At 42.0% G+C, this 19,062-nt stretch overlaps 1 protein-coding gene across 4 annotated transcripts in view; it reads left to right on the top strand.

Moving 5' to 3' along the window:
- Positions 1-18,465, top strand: part of LOC144770660 (uncharacterized) — a 281,327-nt gene extending 262,862 nt beyond the window's left edge. For 2 of the 4 annotated variants that reach the window (XM_078655370.1, XM_078655371.1), the window contains one exon: positions 16,393-18,465. The gene's annotated coding sequence lies outside the window, so the exon portion shown is untranslated. The remainder of the gene's footprint in view (positions 1-16,392) is intronic. The other 2 variants (XM_078655373.1, XM_078655372.1) reach the window with 1 other exon arrangement.
- Positions 18,466-19,062: the final 597 nt, after the last annotated feature.

Here is a 19,062-nt window from a genome sequence, read left to right as displayed (position 1 = left end):
CTCGCCACAGTTCCTCGCATCAGGAAAACCACCGCCGGCAGCAGATCCTTCTCCTACCTCGCCACCAAGACCTGGAACACTCTCCCTACCGACCTACGACAGACCCAGGACCTGCCGACCTTTAGAAGACTTCTCAAGACCTGGCTCTTCGATCAGTAGCAGCCTCCCCTCCAGCGCCTTAAAACCCTCACAGGTATGTAGCGCACTTTACAAATGTTTTGTTATGTTATGTTATGTTATGTCTGTTGTTTGCGCTTCCTTTACTTTGCGCACTAATTAAAAAACAAGCATTTGCAATGCAAAATGTCTCGCATTTACGCGAGATGTATTGCATTACAAATGGGAGTTTTCGCATTTAAGAATGCACAAACAGGAGTGGGTGCGATAAGGGGGTGGTGAAAAAACTGGGAACTGCGGGAGGGGGTGGGAAGGGTACCACAGGGCAGCAAACAGTGATCAAGTAAAGGGGCTGATAGCCTCAGAAGGATCAAAATGACGACATAGGCGTCAGGGGGCGGGACTAAGAAGACAAACACCAATATTAAGGCAGTATTTATGCTTAAAGCCAATGAAAAAGATGGGCGGCAAGTGGATGGAGCTTCCTCCGCTATAGTGTATACAGGATCTTTTGTCGAGACCTTGCATGCGCTGCCTAGGCGAAACCTAAAAAACAATATGGGGATACTTATCTTGACTGTGACCAGCAAGAAAAGAGGACTGTTCGCAGTCAAGATAGGTGTTATAGACAATGTTCTGTCTTGATTGGTGGTCAAATTGGACTACAGTTTTGTCCCTATTGGCTGTTGTCTCTAACCTCTTGGGACGGGCAGTTTTTTTAATAACCTTTTTATTGACTGATGCTGTTGAAAGTAAAGTTACATGGAAAAGAGAATGACCAGATATCAGAAATGGCACAATGAACAAACTCCCCTCTCTGCCTCCTCAGAGGGAGACTGATTAACCATAAGAGAACAAACATACTTTATAATATTCTTTCTTTGTCATTCTCATATACTACTGTTATATAAATCATTATGAGGTTGACAAATAAAATATAACATCATAGCACTTCAAAATTGAAACCGGTACTGCCCATACCGAAATACACAGAATATGCAGGGGCAGTGGAACAGAGGCCGGGGAACATGGGCAGCAGCTGCCCCTCTTGTAGTTGGTTGGATGTAATCAGGCAGTCTGACCCATGACATGAGAATAATGATGGGAATGGTAGCTTTAATGTTTTAGTTAAATTCTTATTTTGAGTTGAAATTCTTGTTCTTAGAATTAGTGTGCAACGGAACAATGAAAATGTTAAAGGTACGTAGGTTGTTAGTGCCAATAGCAATTGGATATTTGAGGCAGGAAAGAGCCTTTTACTGGCAGTTTTCGGAGAATATACCAAAGCAGTGCCATACAACACAACTACATTTAAAGTTCAGATGTCTAACCTGTCCAAATCATAACTCCACTGTTAGTGACAATTCTACATGTACAGTGATTGAACGCACCCATGTAATTGAAAGAGTTCTTGGAATGACTGAGGCAGAAAGAAATAGATATTGCATTTCTTCAAGAAACACATCTCTTAAACTAAGATACCCAACATCTACAATGATATTGGATCGCCTGCAATATCATTCCTCAGGCCCCAACATAACCAAGGGGGTAGCAACTTTAATCAAGAGCGAAGTTCCTTTTAAATTGGACACTCACTGTCAAGAAAAGGATGGAATGTGGGTCGGAATTTGAGGTACACTGTGCCCAATAAGGGGAAAGATAGATTCCCTGAAAATGTGTTCCCAGCAATGGATGATTATTCCAGAGGAGCAATACTCAGGGGAGGGGACTTTAATGCGCTTCTACACCAATCAGAAGGTAGATCGGTGAATAAGGGTAATCTGCCCCAGGCCCAACAGTCTTTTTACCATAAAGGAGAGGATGTGGTCTCACGGATAGAGCTGCTGACTTGGTGCTGGGAAACCAAGGTTCGAGCCTCGGCTCGACTCCACAGCCTGTGATTCTGGGCAAATCACTTAATCTCCACGTGCCTACCCTCCAAAAAAAGTTAATGTGTCCTTGTGTAACATAACTGGTGCTCATGTAAAGCACTCCAATACTTTTGGGTCGGGTTCGCACTATATAAATCGGCAACAAAAAAAAAGGATGCAAGATTTTGACCTTATTTACACCTGGAGGTCACAGCCCCTACGCAAAGAGACTACACATACTTTTTTTATGTAAATAGAATCTATAGAAGAAGCAAACTATGGCACCTATTAGGATGGCGGACGGACCTGCGTCCGTCCACCACCCCCAAGGTGGAGGGACCGTCCGCAGGGGCAGCGGCGGTCCCTCCGGTGCAATTAGGATGTGACCGCCACCCTGGCGGTCACATCAAAAATATCTTTAAACTTGCGGCGGGTGCTGCTTGAAGCAGCACCCGCCGCAAGGTTAAAAATGCATGATTTGCATTTACGTGCACAACGCGGCAGGCACCGCGCGGTGCCTGCCGCTTTGTGCATGTAAATGCAGGGGGGTACCATAGGTAACCCCCATGTGCACCCCCAGCCCCCCTTCACCCTGGGGGCCTGCAAGGGGCCCATAGAAGCAAAGTTCCACATGCTTTTCCAAGCCGCCGCGGAAAAGCATGTTTCAACGCACATCATAATTTGGCTGACAGTGTCTTGCAGACACCGCCATCAAATAGCCCTCAAAACCCCACGGATCAGCGGCGGACGGACCTGCCGTCTGCCACTGTTCCCACTGCCATCCCACCGCCATCCTAATCTGGCGGTGGGTGTTTTCTGTGGCCGCGGCGGTGAATCCGCATCCTCCGGGATGCGGATTCACCGCCATCATAATCGACCCCTTTATTTGGTTAGTGGGCAAATGATGCCTTTAGTTACTTCCACAGGTACTGATACTAAAAAACTGTGACCATGCCCTTGTTAAACTACTCCTGAAAACACTCCTGGCGGCATCTCTAAGATCCTTACTGGTCGTATCAGTGATTTTGGGGCCGATTCACAGAACTAATCTGAGATAAAATCCTAAACTTACTTCTTTTGGTATTCACAGAAGGCATTTATTAGTAGTAAAATAAGGACTCCTAACTTTACTACTACTAAACTGAGATAAAATCCTAAACTTACTGCTTTTGGTATTCACCGAAGGCATTTAGTAGTAGCACTGACGCACTGAACAAGCCCAATCTGACTGATCCTCCAAAGGAGAGAAAGTAGAAGCAATCAGGTCCCTCTGAGCGACTTATCAAATGCACAATATAACTGCTATGTGGTACTCACCCAGGCCGTCCATTTTAAGGGTGCCAGAAAGAAGCCCCACATCCGACCAGCATACCAGTGCCTGACTTCCAGCACCACCTTCAATCCAGAAGTCAGGCAACGGAACCGGAATGGGAACTCCTCCCGGGAACCACCTCAACCCAGGCAACCACCCGGAGAGCCGAAGCAAAGAGACGCTGCAACCCAGGAGGCACAGCCCAGACCCTTCCTACAGCATCAAGAATCTCGCAGGAGGAATCCCGTGTGTCTTCCCCCAAGCCAGGCAGGGAAGGAAACAGAAAATACCAGCAACTTCCCCACCACCCGGCAGCAGAGACATAAGTATAGCAGAGCCTCCCAGCTCTTGACTCGTACAATTCTGTTGGTAGACAGAAAAAAAGAACAGAGGGATTGTTGGGAAAGGTAAATTTATGTACTCCCAGTGGGAGGGGGTGGGGTAGGGCCAGTATTCCTTTGTTCTTTTATCTGTTGGTGAGATATGATAATCTCACTTTGTTTATCAATGGGACAGTGACAAGAGGAACTGCAACAGGACCTCCTCATGGTTCACCGACGCTCTCAAAAACTCAAAGAAATCCTGCCGAACCCTCGAAAAAACCTGGCGCCTCGATCAGACTACCGAAAACATGACTGCCCTCAAGAATGCCACCAGTTGATCCGCACCACCAAAAGGGCAGCTAAAGTCATCGAGAAGACCGTCAATAAACAGCTGACTGCTTTCCTTGAGGCAAACAACTCGCTCGACCCGTCCCAGTCCGGATTTCGAGCCAACCCCAGCACCGAGATCGCCCTCATCACAGCCACCGACGACATCAGGATCCTGATGGACAACGGAGAAACAACCTCTCTCATCCTCCTAGACCTCTCGGCTGGCTTCGACAACGTCTGCCACCACACCATGATAACCCGCCTCTTCAACACAGGGATCCAAGGAAAGGCCCTGGACTGGATCACCTCGTTCCTCTCTGACAGAACCCAGAGAGTCCGCCTACCTCCTTTCCGCTCAGCAGCCACCAAGATCATCTGCGGCGTACCCAAAGCTCCTCACTCAGCCCAACCCTCTTCAACCACTACATGAGCACCCTTGCCGACATTGCACGCAAACACAACATCAACATCATCTCCTACGCCGACGACACCCAACTGATACTCTCTCTCACCAAAGACCCAGCCACCGCCAAAACCAACCTCCAGGAAGGATAGAAAGACGTCGCAGAATGGGTGAAACTCAGTCGCCTGAAGTTGAACTCAGACAAGACGGAGGTCCTCATCCTCGGACAATCCCCTTCCGCCTGGAACGACTCCTGGTGGCCCACAGCGCTGGGCACCGCACCAAAACCCACAGACCACGCACGCAACCTGGGATTCATCCTGGACTCCTCCCTCACAATGGCCAAGCAAGTCAACGCCATCAGGTCATCCTGCTTCAACACTCTGCGCATGCTCCATAAGATCTTTCGGTGGATCCCCACCGAAACCAGAAAAACCGTCACCAAGGCCCTCGTCACCAGCCGACTGGACTACGGAAACGCCCTATACGCAGGAACCACAGCCAAACTTCAGAAATGACTCTAGCGCATACAGAACGCCTCCGCAGGACTCATCCTCGACATCCCCCGCCACAGCCACATATCCGCCCACATGAGAAACCTGCACTGGCTCCCCGTCAGCAAGAGGATCACGTTCAGGCTCCTCACCCATGCAAACAAAGCACTCCACGACAATGGCCCCAAATACCTCAACAACCGCCTTTCGTTCTACACCCCCACCCGCCAGCTATGCTCTGCCAGCCTCGCCTTCGCCACTGTCCCACGGATCCGGAGAACCACCACCGGAGGAAGATCGTTCTCCTACCTAGCAGCCAAAACATGGAACTCCCTCCCCACACACCTACGACTGACCGAGGACCATCTCACCTTCAGGAAACACCTCAAGACCTGGCTCTTCGAGCAGTAGCAACACCCTCCCCCCTCTCTCTCCAGCGCCTTGAGACCCTCACGGGTGAGTAGCGCGCTCTATAAATTTATTGATTGATTGATTGATTGATAATTGCTTGTGTTGTAAGGTGCTCTATACAGGAGTTCTCTCCATTTAAACATGGTAACTTCCTGGAGTTCTCTGCTTCTATTATATATATATATATATATATATATATATATATATATATATATATATATATATATATATATATATATATATTACTGCAAACAATAAACGTTTCAACACGCTCTCAGCAGCCGTCACCAAACGCCAGACAGGAGATAGTCCAAGGGTGTTTATTCAGTTGCTACATGTTTCGGCTTCTCACAAGCCTTGATATATATTTCCAGCACAATATCCTTATGACTTCATAAGAAAAACGCCGAGCCCCAATTTTTTATGAAGCAATTTATTCTTCAAAAAGCAGTGGCAAACAACACCTGACGCGTTTCGGAACCAGCCGGTTCCTTGGTCACGGGTCAGCTGTCATTACAACATGTTACGTGATATAGTGCAATACAATAGAGAGAGGACTACGAAGTTTAATTCGCCCATTTTTCTCGTAACTTTCCGAATCGCCATGTTGGAACAGTGTTTAATTCAACAAAAGTTTCCCACAGTCATAAATATGTTTTACTACACAATTTCCTGCTTCAAAACAGAACGTGATTTTATATTTATAATCATCTTCAATTCTTATTCTATTATTTAAGTCTCTTAATTAGAGATTTGATTTTAAATCAAAATCTCAAAACTTTATTTATATAATGATCGAGACTCAAGTTCCACTATTTTTCGCCCCAGTGGGCATTGTAGTCAGGGCGTAGTTACAATACTGACTGTTCTCTTGGGAAAATAATACGTATTATACAATTCTGCCCATGTGGGCTGAAACCCATAGTTTCCTTCACCGTTCCTTCAAAGCTCAGAAATTCTTCATACAGGGCAAAATACTCCGTCTCCTACAAGTGAATAATGTGTATATCAATTATAATGGTCAGATACCTATTAAAAACATATAATAACATACTTCAAAGAGCAACACAACGGCATAAATTTTCTTTCTTCATATGATTCTATGTGACAAAACACAGTGCAATTAGTAGCCTAGGTGGACTGCCAGTTCCTCATCTTTATTAATCCCTCCTGGCTGCATAGTTTCGTACTTTATAATTAATCTTGATTCCAGTCTACGCAGTTCTTGTTCTCTATTTCCTCCTCTCTCAGAGTTTGTGATTATATCCAGCGCACAATATTGTAAAAGATTCGCATTTCCTTTATGATATTTCTGGAAATGGCGAGCGATCAGATACTGTTTATCATCATTTGTGATCGCTCGCATGTGCTTTAATATGCGTAGCTTCACTGGTTTGATGGTAATTCCAATATACACTAATTTACAAGGGCATATTAAGGCATATATACAAAATTCTGATTTACAGCTTAAGTGTTTCGAGAGACAAAGGGTTTTTGGTTACACGAAAGTTTTATCTGTTTACAATTGCTGCTTGATTTGCACTCCTTACAGGAAAAGCATTTAAAGAAACCTTGAATAGAAGTTTTCTTTTTCTCCATTGGTAAACTACTTTTACATAGTATATCCTTCAAAGCTGGACATCGCCTATAAGTGATGCTAGGATATAACTCAATGCACTTTTTTAGAGTTATATCTGTTCCTAGTACATGCCAAAACTTACTCAAACATTTTTTGACCTCTTTAGCCTGATTGTTGAAGGTGGTGATGAATCTTATAGGCTCACTTTTCTCAACCACCTCCTCCTCAACAAGCAGATCGTCCCGGTTGATTTCATTCACTTTTTCATATGGTGCTTTTACTGTTTTTTGCAAGTACCCCCGCTCTCTAAATCTTTCCTGCATTGCTTCAGCCTCCTTTTAGAAGGTTGAATTTGAGCTACAATTTCTTCTGGCTCTCAATAGTTCCCCGTACGGGATACTATTGATTAGGTTTCTTGGGTGACAACTAGCAGCACTTAAAATACTGTTTCCTGCTGTATTCTTTCTGAATAGTACACTTTCTAAATGCTGGTCTTTTACTCTTATCATTATATCCAGAAACTCTATACATTCTTTATTCATGGTCCTTGTGAATGCAAGGTTTAGACCATTATTATTCAGTTCTTTCACAAAGTTTTCTGCTGTAACACAGTCACCCCTCCAAATGCAGAAAATATCATCGATGTACCGAGCCCAGAGGGCCACGTTTTGGGAAAAGGCACTGATGTTACTGGCCACCTGCTCCTCCCCCCAGCCCAGGTAAAGACCTGCGTAACTGGGGGCGAAGCAGGTTCCCATCGCGGTCCCCCGAGCCTGACAGTACATCACATGATCGAAAATGAAAAAGTTGTTTTTTAAACACTGAGATATCATGGTAAGTAACATCTCCGTGTGTTTCCAAAAACCAACTGGTCTCTCTTGTAAGCAGTAGGCACATGCTTCTAAACCAAGGTCATGTGGTATGCATGTATATAAGCTACTGACCTCCAATGTCATCAGTAGCATATTTTCGTCCCAGACTATGTCTTTTATTAGTCTTAAAAAATGTCGTGTGTCCTGCACATAGGATGGTAACGACTGAACGTACTCTCTCAGAAAATAGTCAATGTATTTTGACGTGTTTTCGAACATACTGCCCATTGAGGACAAGATTGCACGTCCTGGGGGTATATCTTTGCTCTTATGCACTTTGGGCAATAAGTATAGGAGTAAAAGACCAGCATTTAGAAAGCGAACTATTCAGAAAGAATACAGTAGGAAACAGTATTTTAAGTGTTGCTAGTTGTTACCCAAGAAACCTAATCAATAGTATCCCGTACGGAACTATTGAGAGCCAGAAGAAATTGTAGCTCAAATTCAACCTTCCAAAAGGAGGCTGAAGCAATGCAGGAAAGATTTAGACTGAATTTATACCATTTTTTCCATTTTTTCTCAAAACAGTGTTAAAGTGACAGTGCATTGTTAAACAATTGCTGCATAAGGGATAGTCTATAACCTGTATTATGTACACCATAGGCAGCTGTCATTTGTTTAAATCATGGTTTGAATACCCATGTCAGAAATCATGGTATGAATACCAGAAATACATGATGTCATCCTGACTCGCAGATCAATATTGTATGCAAAACTTTAGCAATGTGACAAAGTGTAATATAGGTATATATATAAATAAATAACTAAATAGACCTTAAAATAGCATAAAATCCATTCAAGACAATTTTAAGATGGAATATGTGTCAATACCCTAAATTCACCATAATTAATTAAACATACAATCTTGATCATTTCCAGACCCCAGATATGTTTTTATTAAAAACACTCCGCAATCTCAAAGTCCAAGCATGTCAGTCCACATTAATATTTGATTAATCTCATCTATTATGTATACTGCTATATTGCTACTGCCTGGTTGATGGTTGTTCTTTTCACATATCAGTTGTAACTGTGTTTTCTGATCTTTCTGGTTGTTCCCCACTGCTCATGCAGTAACCCCTATTTAATCGACAGAAGCCTCTGTCTTTGGTAGTGTGCATTAAAGTGAGATGATTTCTAAGTGTGTAAAACAAATGACATATAAATTAAAACACAAGATAAAAGCATTTATCCTTCAATAAGTTTTTACAGTGCTAACCGTGAGGTAAAAACTTTTAAGCTCTACAATACCCAAAAATGTAATTGTAGTGTTGTTATAAAATAGAACATTTCTGCATTTCTTTGGCATAAGACCCTTAAATCAAACAGACCCAATAGAAGCAAAACATTATAAAACCTGTAGATAGTATGTCATGTCTGACCAGGTTAGAAATGCATTATTGATAAAATCATAAGCATGTCTACAGGTCTTCTGTGATATTAAGACCGTTGGGGTGCTTGGAGTCTAGTTCTAAAATGTACCTGGTTTCCAATTTGCGCAGGGTTCCTTCTCTGTTGCCCCCTCTTTTGTAAAAAGGTACACAATCAATTAAATAATACTTTAAATGCTTTGGGTCTGCTTGGTGTAATTAATTGAAATGTCCGGCGACGGGGTATACTGTGTCTCGATTCTTAATTGCTCTAATATGTTGTAAAATCCTCTTATGCCCCTGCAGCTTGGTACTTCCCACATACCGAAGCCCACAGTGGCACTTGAGGATATACACAACAAATTCTGTTTTGCATGACAGAGACTTATTAATTACATGGTCACCTCCCCCAAATGCTGTTTTGAAAGCAGTGGTGTTTGTGCCATGTTGACAGGCTTTACAGGTCGTACATTTGTAAAAGCCCTTCCTTTGGCTTAGCCAGTTGCCTTTTGGCTGATCTATTGGATTGTTAACCACCAATCTGTATTTCATATTGGGGGCCCATCTGTTGATGATAGAGAGTCTTGACGGCAATGTGTGTCCCAGGACCGGATCGTTTTTGACCAACGGCCAATTTCTCTGAATGATACGGTTAATTTCTTTATGCTGCTTACTGTACCTCACAATCATTCTAAATTCATTAATTGATTGATCTGTGGTTTTCAATGGCTGTACAGTGATATCCTTATTATTATTTGGTCCTGGCACTGAAGTTGTCAATTTCAATAGTTTGTCTCTGTCAGTTGCATTGCTTTTAAGAATAGCTGCCTCAATACATTTTGCAGTATAACCCCATTCAAGGAATCTACGTTTACTTTCTAGTTGGGCTTTTTTCAAATCACTTTCAGTGCTACCGATGCGTTTTATACGTATCATTTCCCCGTAGGGGATGCTCTGGACAAGGGGCCAGATGTAGGTAGCCCTTTACCGGTCGGAATCGGCCGAAAATACCGATTTTCGGCCGTTTCCGACCGGTAAAGGGCTATGGAGATGTAGGGGCTAAAAAAACGTACTTATTTGGTATTTTTACCGAATCGGTAATTTTACCGAATCGGTAAAATTACAGAATCGGTAAATTTACCGATTCTGTAAATTTTACCGATTTGGTAAATTTACCATTCGGTAAAAATACCGAAAATTTTGTGATGTGGGTAGCACTGCTAACAGTGCTAATGGGCCTTTAGAATTCGGTATTTACCATGCAATACAATTGCATGGTAAATTACGAATTCTTGTGTACATGCACATCTGTGCATGTACACCTGTGCCGTGTGGCACACAGACATGCCCTAAGGGCATGTCTGTGTGCCACATGGCGCAAACGCCAGTTACAGGGGTGCAACAGTGTGTCAAAGTGACACCCTGTCCCCCTTAGCAATTCGGTATTTTTACCGATTCGGTAAATACCGAATCAGTATTTGCTATTGAATCCTACGGGCTTCAAGGCCCATAGGATTCAATAGCAAATACTGATTCGGTATTCAACGAATCGGTAAATACAGAATCTTACCAATTCGCTAAAAAATACCGATTTTTTACCTACATCTCATTTACAGATTCATAAATACCGAATCGGTAAAATTCGGTATTTATGAATCGGTAAATGAGATTTACCTACATCTGGCCCAAGGTGTTTCGGATGTAAACTATTTGCGTGCAAAACTGAATTTACAGCAGTGGGTTTTCTGTGTACTTTAGTTTCTATCCTGCCTCCCTCTATGTGTACCTCAACATCTAGAAAGAGGACCCTGTCTGCACTGATGTCTGATATGAATTGTAATTTGATGTCATTTTGGTTTAAATCATTGATGAACGTTGTTGCTTCAGTTTCAAAGCCATGCCAAATTAAAAACAGATCATCTATGTACCTCCACCAACATTTTACGTGTTGGTTAGGGATGTTGGCATATTTTCTATGTAGGACCAGTTCCTCCCCCCAGCCCATGTGGAGACAGGCATAGTGGGGGAGAAACTGGCCCCCATAGCAACACCCCCCAATTGTTGATACAGTACATGCTGAAATAAGAAAATATTGTTATGCAGGCAAAAATCAATCATATCAATGATCATTTTACTATGATATTTATGTGTAATGGGTCTCTGTCCCAGATAGTACTCAATTGCCCTCATGCCATCCTTGTGGCTAATGCTCGTATATAGAGCTGTTATGTCCATTGTTATTAATAGGTAGTCATTGTGCCACACAAAGTTGTGTAATTTGGCCAAAAAATCACCAGTGTCTTTCAAGTATGAGGGAAGTGTTTGGACAAAGTCTTGTAGAAAATGATCAATATACTGTGATGTGTGTTCCGTTAGACTATTCTTGGCAGAAATGATGGGGTGCCCTGGTGGTTTGTTTGGATCCTTGTGCAATTTGGGTATGAAGTAAAGAACCGGCATCGTCGGTGAATTGTTCTTTAAAAACAGGTATTCATCTTTACTTAACAACCCCAATCCCTGCCAGGCCATCAATTTGGTGTAAAAATCCTCATATGTTGCCTTGACCACTGATTGATCACATCAGCAGTCACATTCCTTATCTGATAATTGCTTTAGAGCTACATTGATGTAGTCAGTTTTGCTCCAGATTACCACCTTTATCTGCATTACGTATTATGATGTCCTTATTGTACGATAATTTACTCATCAGTTGATGGTATTTGATCTCCTGCTTGTTTTTCTTATTGTTTTTCTGTTTATTGATCCTATAGTTTAGTTGTTTTAGTCCCATGATGATCTGTTCGTGATGTACGTCAATACCATCTCTGGGCATGACTGGGACAAAGGTTGACCGAGGCTTAAATATCTTGCTTTGTCTGAGGTTCTCAGTATCTTTGTTAATTTGCACTGCTCCACTTACACTTTATGATTCCATTTGTGCCCGTGATTGCAGGTCTCTGAGCAGCGGCATATCTTGACTTGTGAGGTTAAACAACGCTGTTGAATCCTCCCGCGGGGGTGAGTTGATTGATGCTGTATTCTCAGAATGACCAGACGTGTCTTTCAGAAGAAGATACTTTTTTAATTTCAATTTCCTTATGCCTTGAATATGTCCATTCTGGTTGCGGCATAGTCTAAGGTGCTTTCAGGGGAGAATGATAAGCCCAAAGACAGCAACTGTAACTCCGCCTGATTCAGAGTTAGCGTGGATAGATTAGTCACTGTGATGTTGGTCTGATTGGGTTCTTGCCTGTTCACTTGTATGTTCATTTGCGGTTCCACCGGCGTGTTTGATATCACCTCGTGGACTCTCCTTTTCTTTGCCCTTCTCCTTTGTCGGCGCTTGTGGGTGCTGTTTTTGTTTGTTGTTTTTTTGGGCGCATTGTTTGTTTGCGCTCTTCCACTACAAAATCCAGTTCCTCCACAAGTGACATTGCAATCAGTACTCTTCCGTCTCTGATGTCACCTTCTGTTTCACTTTTGACTGCAGAGCTCAATTCAGAGGCAGACGATTCACCCTATTTGCACCTCTGTTGCCCCTTGATGCCTTTTTGGGGACTCCACTAAATCTTGATATTTTCATACTTTCAGACTTTTCGGCGAAAGTGAAAATCCGACCACACTCGCAATCGGCCTTGTCTCGGTGATATTTGTAGGTCTTTCGCTCTCGTATCTTTTCCTCCTCTTTTTTAAATGCAGTGTCATTTCCTTTCTAAGTTTATTTTCCTCATCACTTTGTCCCATTGTTTGAATTTCATCATTTAGGGTATCAATTTGTTTTTGTAATTTTTGGCGATCAGATTCAGCGTATTTACCCAATATTGTCACCGATTTCCTTGAGGACTCTAGGTTAGTTTCCGCCCATTCTTTCATCATTTGTGGATCGCGCGTTTCATAACTCAGCGCAATTAGTATGCGCTTAGCCTCTTGGTATACTTCCAATGTCTAAGTAGCGTTGCAGGGAGCGATCCTCCCAATACTTACTTTGTTCACTTTTCTTTAATTTTTCCAGGGTTCGAAATTTATCCCGGAGCATTGTATTGTTAGCTCCGCTTGTTGCCTTCTGGGTACTGTAGTTCGTTGGCGGCGAGTTTGTATCATTGAACATTTCAGCCGCTGCAGCCTCGCGGTCTCTTAACGTGTCGGCCGACATTGTTTGGAAACCCTTTTAATATTGAAGTCCTTGTCTTAGGTGCAGAGTCTCGAGTATACTCTTGAATGTCAATATACTCGGTCGTTCACCTAAGGTTTGGCACACCCTTCACCCAGCATGTACGTGCTGCTCGCAGTCCTACCTTCGGCTCCTGACAGGTTCTCCCGCGTCCTCCGACTCAGGCTCGCTTACTCCGTAGGAATCCACTAATATAGCTCTGCTGGAGGGCTGGTCACATTGAAATCCTCCTGGATTTAAGTGTGGTTGTTGTCTGTTGCCAGACGATGCCTTCCTTCTGTGATATCAGCCCGTAAATACGTCGAAGGGCTGTCCGTGTGCAACCGGAGAAGATGAAAACCAGTTTAAAATATCCTGATAACACCACTGGCTGAACGACTTTGCAGTTTCACAAATGGAGCACGGACCACAATTCAGTGCACACAATCTTCTTTATTGGTTACAAACTCTGCCGGCCATTACGCGTTTCGGCACCAAGGTGCCTTGATCACATGACACGAAAGTCAGTCACCTGACTGAATTTATACCATTTTTTCAATTTTTTATCAAAACAGTGTTAAAGTGACAGTGCATTGTTAAACAATTGCTGCATAAGGGATAGTCTATAACCTGTATTATGTACACCATAGGCAGCTGTCATTTGTTTAAATCATGGTTTGAATACCCGTGTCAGAAATCATGGTATGAATACAATAAATACATGATGTCATCCTGACTCTCAGATCAATGTTGTATGCAAAACTTTAGCAATGTGACAAAGTGCAATATAGGTATATATATACAAATAAATAAATAAATAGACCTTAAAATAGCATAACATCTATTCAAGACAATTTTAAAATGGAATCTGTGCAATATATATATTGAAACAGGTTTGCAAGTTTCTCAATAAATGTGAGGTATTAGAGTGAGATTTTGAGATCTAGCTGAGGGGACCAATTTGGGAGTGATACCAATCTATGGGAGTGGAAGAAGTCATTTTTTGAGTTTGAGAGGTGTTTCTGTGCGATAGAGGATGAGAAATTGAGTTTTTGCTGGGTTTAGTTTCAGAGAAAATGTCGGAAAGAGAAACTCAGAATGGCAAGGTTGGCATAAAAAAGTGGTGACCAAGATTCACCTCTCAAGGTGACCTTCAGTGTTTGTTTCTGTCCTTAAATTGTGCTGGAGTATTGCCAAGATGCGTGCCTTGTTCTGCTTTCCAATGCCGTCCATTGGACTTGGAGCTGACAAAAGCACTCCAGGCAAAGAGGATTCCCTCACTTCCTGGCCACTAGTTTCTTTTTTTATTTACTGTGCAGTACCACTTGGAATCACATATATGCAAAATACAGTTACATTAAAGGAAGCCTAATGCAACACACATATGTCAGACCATCTTCCCATTGACTGCTCTATACACTATCAGTCATGTTGAGAGCACCAAGAACTGAATTTCAAATCTAGAAGAACGTGTGTTGACATAATATTTAGGTGTGTTTTATAGACACAGTATTACATCTGTAAGAATGTCTGCTGGGATAATCGTACGTGTGTGGTTTTGACACAGTATTGCATCTGTAAGAATGTCTGCTAGGATAATCATATGTGTGTGATATTGTCACAGTACTACATCTGTGAGCATGTCTGCTGAGATCATCATATGTGTGTGGTATTGACACAGAATTACATCTGTAAGATTGTTTGCTGGGATAATTGTATGTGGGTGGTATTGATACAGTTTGAAGCTGTAAAAAGGAGTGCTAACCCGATGATTAAGTGTGTGTTATTGACACAGTTTTGCTATGAACCCCAATGTACCCCAATATAGGCCTAGGTAGTTACACAGTCTTTCACCTACATTTGTCCTACCATTGTTCTACATAACAGATCTGGCGCTGACCTTTTACCTAGTTAGGTGCTACATGACTGTTGTGTGGTTTTCTCAGAAAACTAGCCTCATGTATTATGCAGGAGGATTCTCAGTATCAAAGCAGGATTACCATCTTCTGCATAATAACTCTGTATAAGGGTCACCTCTATCATCATCCTTGCCCAACATGCCCATAGTACAGTTATAGGTAGAACATCTGACAGTATCTTTCGGGTATATAAGCTCTACATCTATGCTGACAAATCAGAGGAGAAAGACTTCTATGCTGACATGCTGACGCGAGACGCAGAGGTCTCTGCACGCAGACACTCCAGCACACAGTGGTCTGACATCCCTTACAGGGTGTCCATCTCGAGACCAAGACAGGGTCCTTCGCTGTCCCTCATCAGGTAATGGGTTTGGCTCTATCCTAAGGGGATTCATGACTATACACTTACATACATGCTAGGTACATTTAGGTACATGTAGTTAGGGTTTGCATCTTAGGAGTACACATTATTACTGTTATGTATCTACATGCCGGCATATATTCATTGTTTTAGCACTATGGTAGAATTCTAGTGGTGCTCATGACAGTATATATATCTATATCTAATGGTTGTTGCAGCACACATTATTTATAGTAGAATGACGCTGGTTCAATACATACTTATTGAAAACGTCCCGACTGTTTTATCCTGTGTATCTCTCTGAGACGAAGTAAGCATGAGTGACTGGGCGAGAAGAACTGTACTGTTTCCACGATCCCTCAGGGATCAGGGTTGTCATGTTCGATCTTTGGCAGAAACTATTTGCTCCTTGGTAAGAGGGGCTCATAGTGGCACTGTGAGCTAGCTGGTCTAGAGACCAAGATATCATTTGGGGGTACCTGGAATCAGTCTGGACATCGATCTCTTAGTTTATGTTGTCTAAACGTGCAGACCCTTTATAGATTTGTAGGAACTACATAACAGTATTACATGTGTAAGAATCGATGCTCGGGTGATTGTTAGATGTGCAGTATTGATACCTTTTGTATTAGTGAGATTAAGTTTTGGGGTGATTGTTAGATGTGCAGTATTGATACAGTTATGCATTAGAGAAATTAAGTGTTGGGGTGATTGTTAGGTGTGCAATATTGATACAGTATGGTATTAGTTAGTTTAAGTGTTGGGGTGATTGTTTGATGTGTAGTATTGATACAACATTACATCAAAAAGAATGTGAGCTGGGATGATTGTTAAATATGCGGTATTGACCCACACTCCTGTCTTTTTTTGGGTCTTCCAGGTCCACCAGATCAAATGCACCCACAAATGAAGAGACATCAGCAAGCGCCCACAACATGGAGCTGCATGCCTTTTTTTGTGACGCAGAGGAGGCAAAGGAATGAAGCTGCCATAACCATGTAGCCAAAGCATGCTTTTTTCTCTAGTCCCAAAGATAAAAGTAAAAGAATGAATATCCTTGTTTCTCTCATACGTGCTAAACTACATTGCTGGGGTCCATTAGGACATGTCCGTTTGATGATAGCGCCTCTAATTACTTTAAACACAAAACACACTCAGCTGTGTCTCTTTGCTTTTAATCATTCAAATGAAGAACACCTTCCTATGAACATCACCTGTATTTATCGTCGTGTCACCTGTTCTGAGCTGATGTATGGCATAAGTGTGCTCTCGACATGAAGATGGCTTGTAGGTAATGGGAAAGCATTGCTTGGTTCTGAGCAGGAAAGGGACAACATGTACCAGTTGAATAGGATGATGGCCTTAGGGACTCTTGATTTTCCTGCAGCTCTCCACCTACTTTCCAAGAACGTCAAGCAAGTCTCACTAATGGTTTAATCCTCAAAACGTGGATGCATCATTACAATAGGCTGTTTCCCCTATTTCTGAGCATTATTTTTCCTAAGGTCCTACAATGTAAAGTGCGAATACTTTAATTCTCTCCAAAGCCATATACATGAGATTATCTCAGCATCATTATGTTATCTTCATGGTTGGATCCCATAAAACCAGTTGGCTATCCACACTTATGGTAAACCACCCAGCAGGGCTAAGTTGGAAACAATTAATAGTGTTGAAATTAATTCTCAGTCCACGGAAATAGAGCCTGAACTTGTGGTAGGTATGGAGTTATTAATGCTTGAACTTTTTGAATTCTCACAGGAATTCTTGAGTAATACAAATTTGTTAAAACTAACTCGAGAAGAGGTATTCTCATTTCTTTAAACAAGTGTTTTTTGTACTTGTCATAGTTCACTTGCTTGCAGAAATGGCCATCTGGGATATTTTTGAAAGGCTTGGTGCAACCAAAATGCTCTCCAGGTAGAAGAAGCGGGTATTGAAGACAGGCGGTTCTGTTTTCAAATCCCTTCCACCATTCACAGTATTCATTGTGGTCCCTCAATAAGAGATGAAGATGTTACATGCTTTCACTTTACTCTTTTATAATGTTTTACATATTGTGTCCACTAGTGAATAGGGGACAAGTTTATTTATATGAGTGTTTTGTGTCACCTGCACGTCACAGGTTCTAATCACACCAGGTTACTCTTCATCTCTGTGTGTCATGAAATTAGACTTTATTATCTAGATGATAGTGTCACTGGTTTACATCAGTAACTAACAAAAATCCTGTGATAGATGGCATTGTATAACAGGGTCTCCATCCTTATCTGTAATAAGAGATACTTATCAACTTCACTGGAAATCCCCCCAAGATACTAATATAGTAAGGGTGTATTACTCACCACATCAGACAATATTACATTAGTGAACACCATATGCAAGATTACCAGCAGAGATCACCTCAGTGCATTAGGCACGGTTGTCAGAATTAATGTTAAAAAAATAGTAATAATATTGGTAATAAGCCTCTCTGCGACATTAGATGGGAGTCGATACAAACAGTTGCATCTGTTTCTGGATTGGACTCTGGCAAAATGTGGTATAGCCCGAGAATGGAAGGACCCAACGCCCCCATCGATGGCGGTATGGAAAAGAGAGATGGATCACTGTATTGGCTTGGAGGTGGCAGTATGTAAAGCTCCGCGGTACCCACAGAACCACCCCAAGGTGTGGCAATTATGGGCAGATTATTGGCATTAAATTAGAACCTGTCCGTTCTGTGCATCAACTGGTTCATGAAGAAGTTTGAGCATTCATGGGACAAGAGGGGTTGGGACACGTGGTCTCATAATGGGACTTATATTGTGTCTTGTTGATAGAATGTTGGTGGGGGGTGGGATTTGAATGCACATGCAAATATTCTTGTTTTTGTTCTTTTATTATATGCCGGGCTTTCAGGCCATGTTCACAATCTGAGATTCAAAATCAATAAAATCTATTTTAAAAAAAATACGTCTCTCTGTATGGTTTATCACTCAAACATCATCTTAAAATCCTTTTAAAGATTTTGCCATTTTTCCAAAAATATTATCGTACAAATTTCGGAAAATACACATTTTGGTCTTGAATACACACTTTTAATGTAAGTAAATTTATTAATTCAAACATTCGAAAGCTTCTAATGGAGTAGGCTTGGTTGCTCAGTGGAGAGCTACTCACAGGTTGCTGGAGTGCTCGTTGGAGAAGCCTGGTATAAAACATGTCACTTGGTAGAGATAAATTTTAAATAGAAACGAATTTATAAACATAGGATAAAAAGATAAACTTGGTCATATAACTAGGCATTATAAAGCTCCTATTTTTTTTGGCACAGGACAGAACCTCATGTCACAAAGAAAGTTCTAGGATGCATGTGTGTTTGGAATCGACTGTCCCCATAGGCAACACACTGTAAGTGCCTGTCACTAAGTTTACCATCCATGCCACTACTGCTTTCCCAAACAAGTGTTTGATCCTTGATTAGATGCAGTGATTGGCAGAATACTGCTGATGACCCTGTCTCTTTACATGGGGGGGAGAGACCTGTACAGATGGAATCACGATGCAG

This window comes from Lissotriton helveticus, chromosome 7 (assembly GCF_964261635.1).
Source record: "Lissotriton helveticus chromosome 7, aLisHel1.1, whole genome shotgun sequence".
NCBI lineage: Eukaryota > Metazoa > Chordata > Amphibia > Caudata > Salamandridae > Lissotriton > Lissotriton helveticus.
Note: the sequence above shows the minus strand (reverse complement) of the source record. Positions and strands in the feature narration are given on the sequence as shown.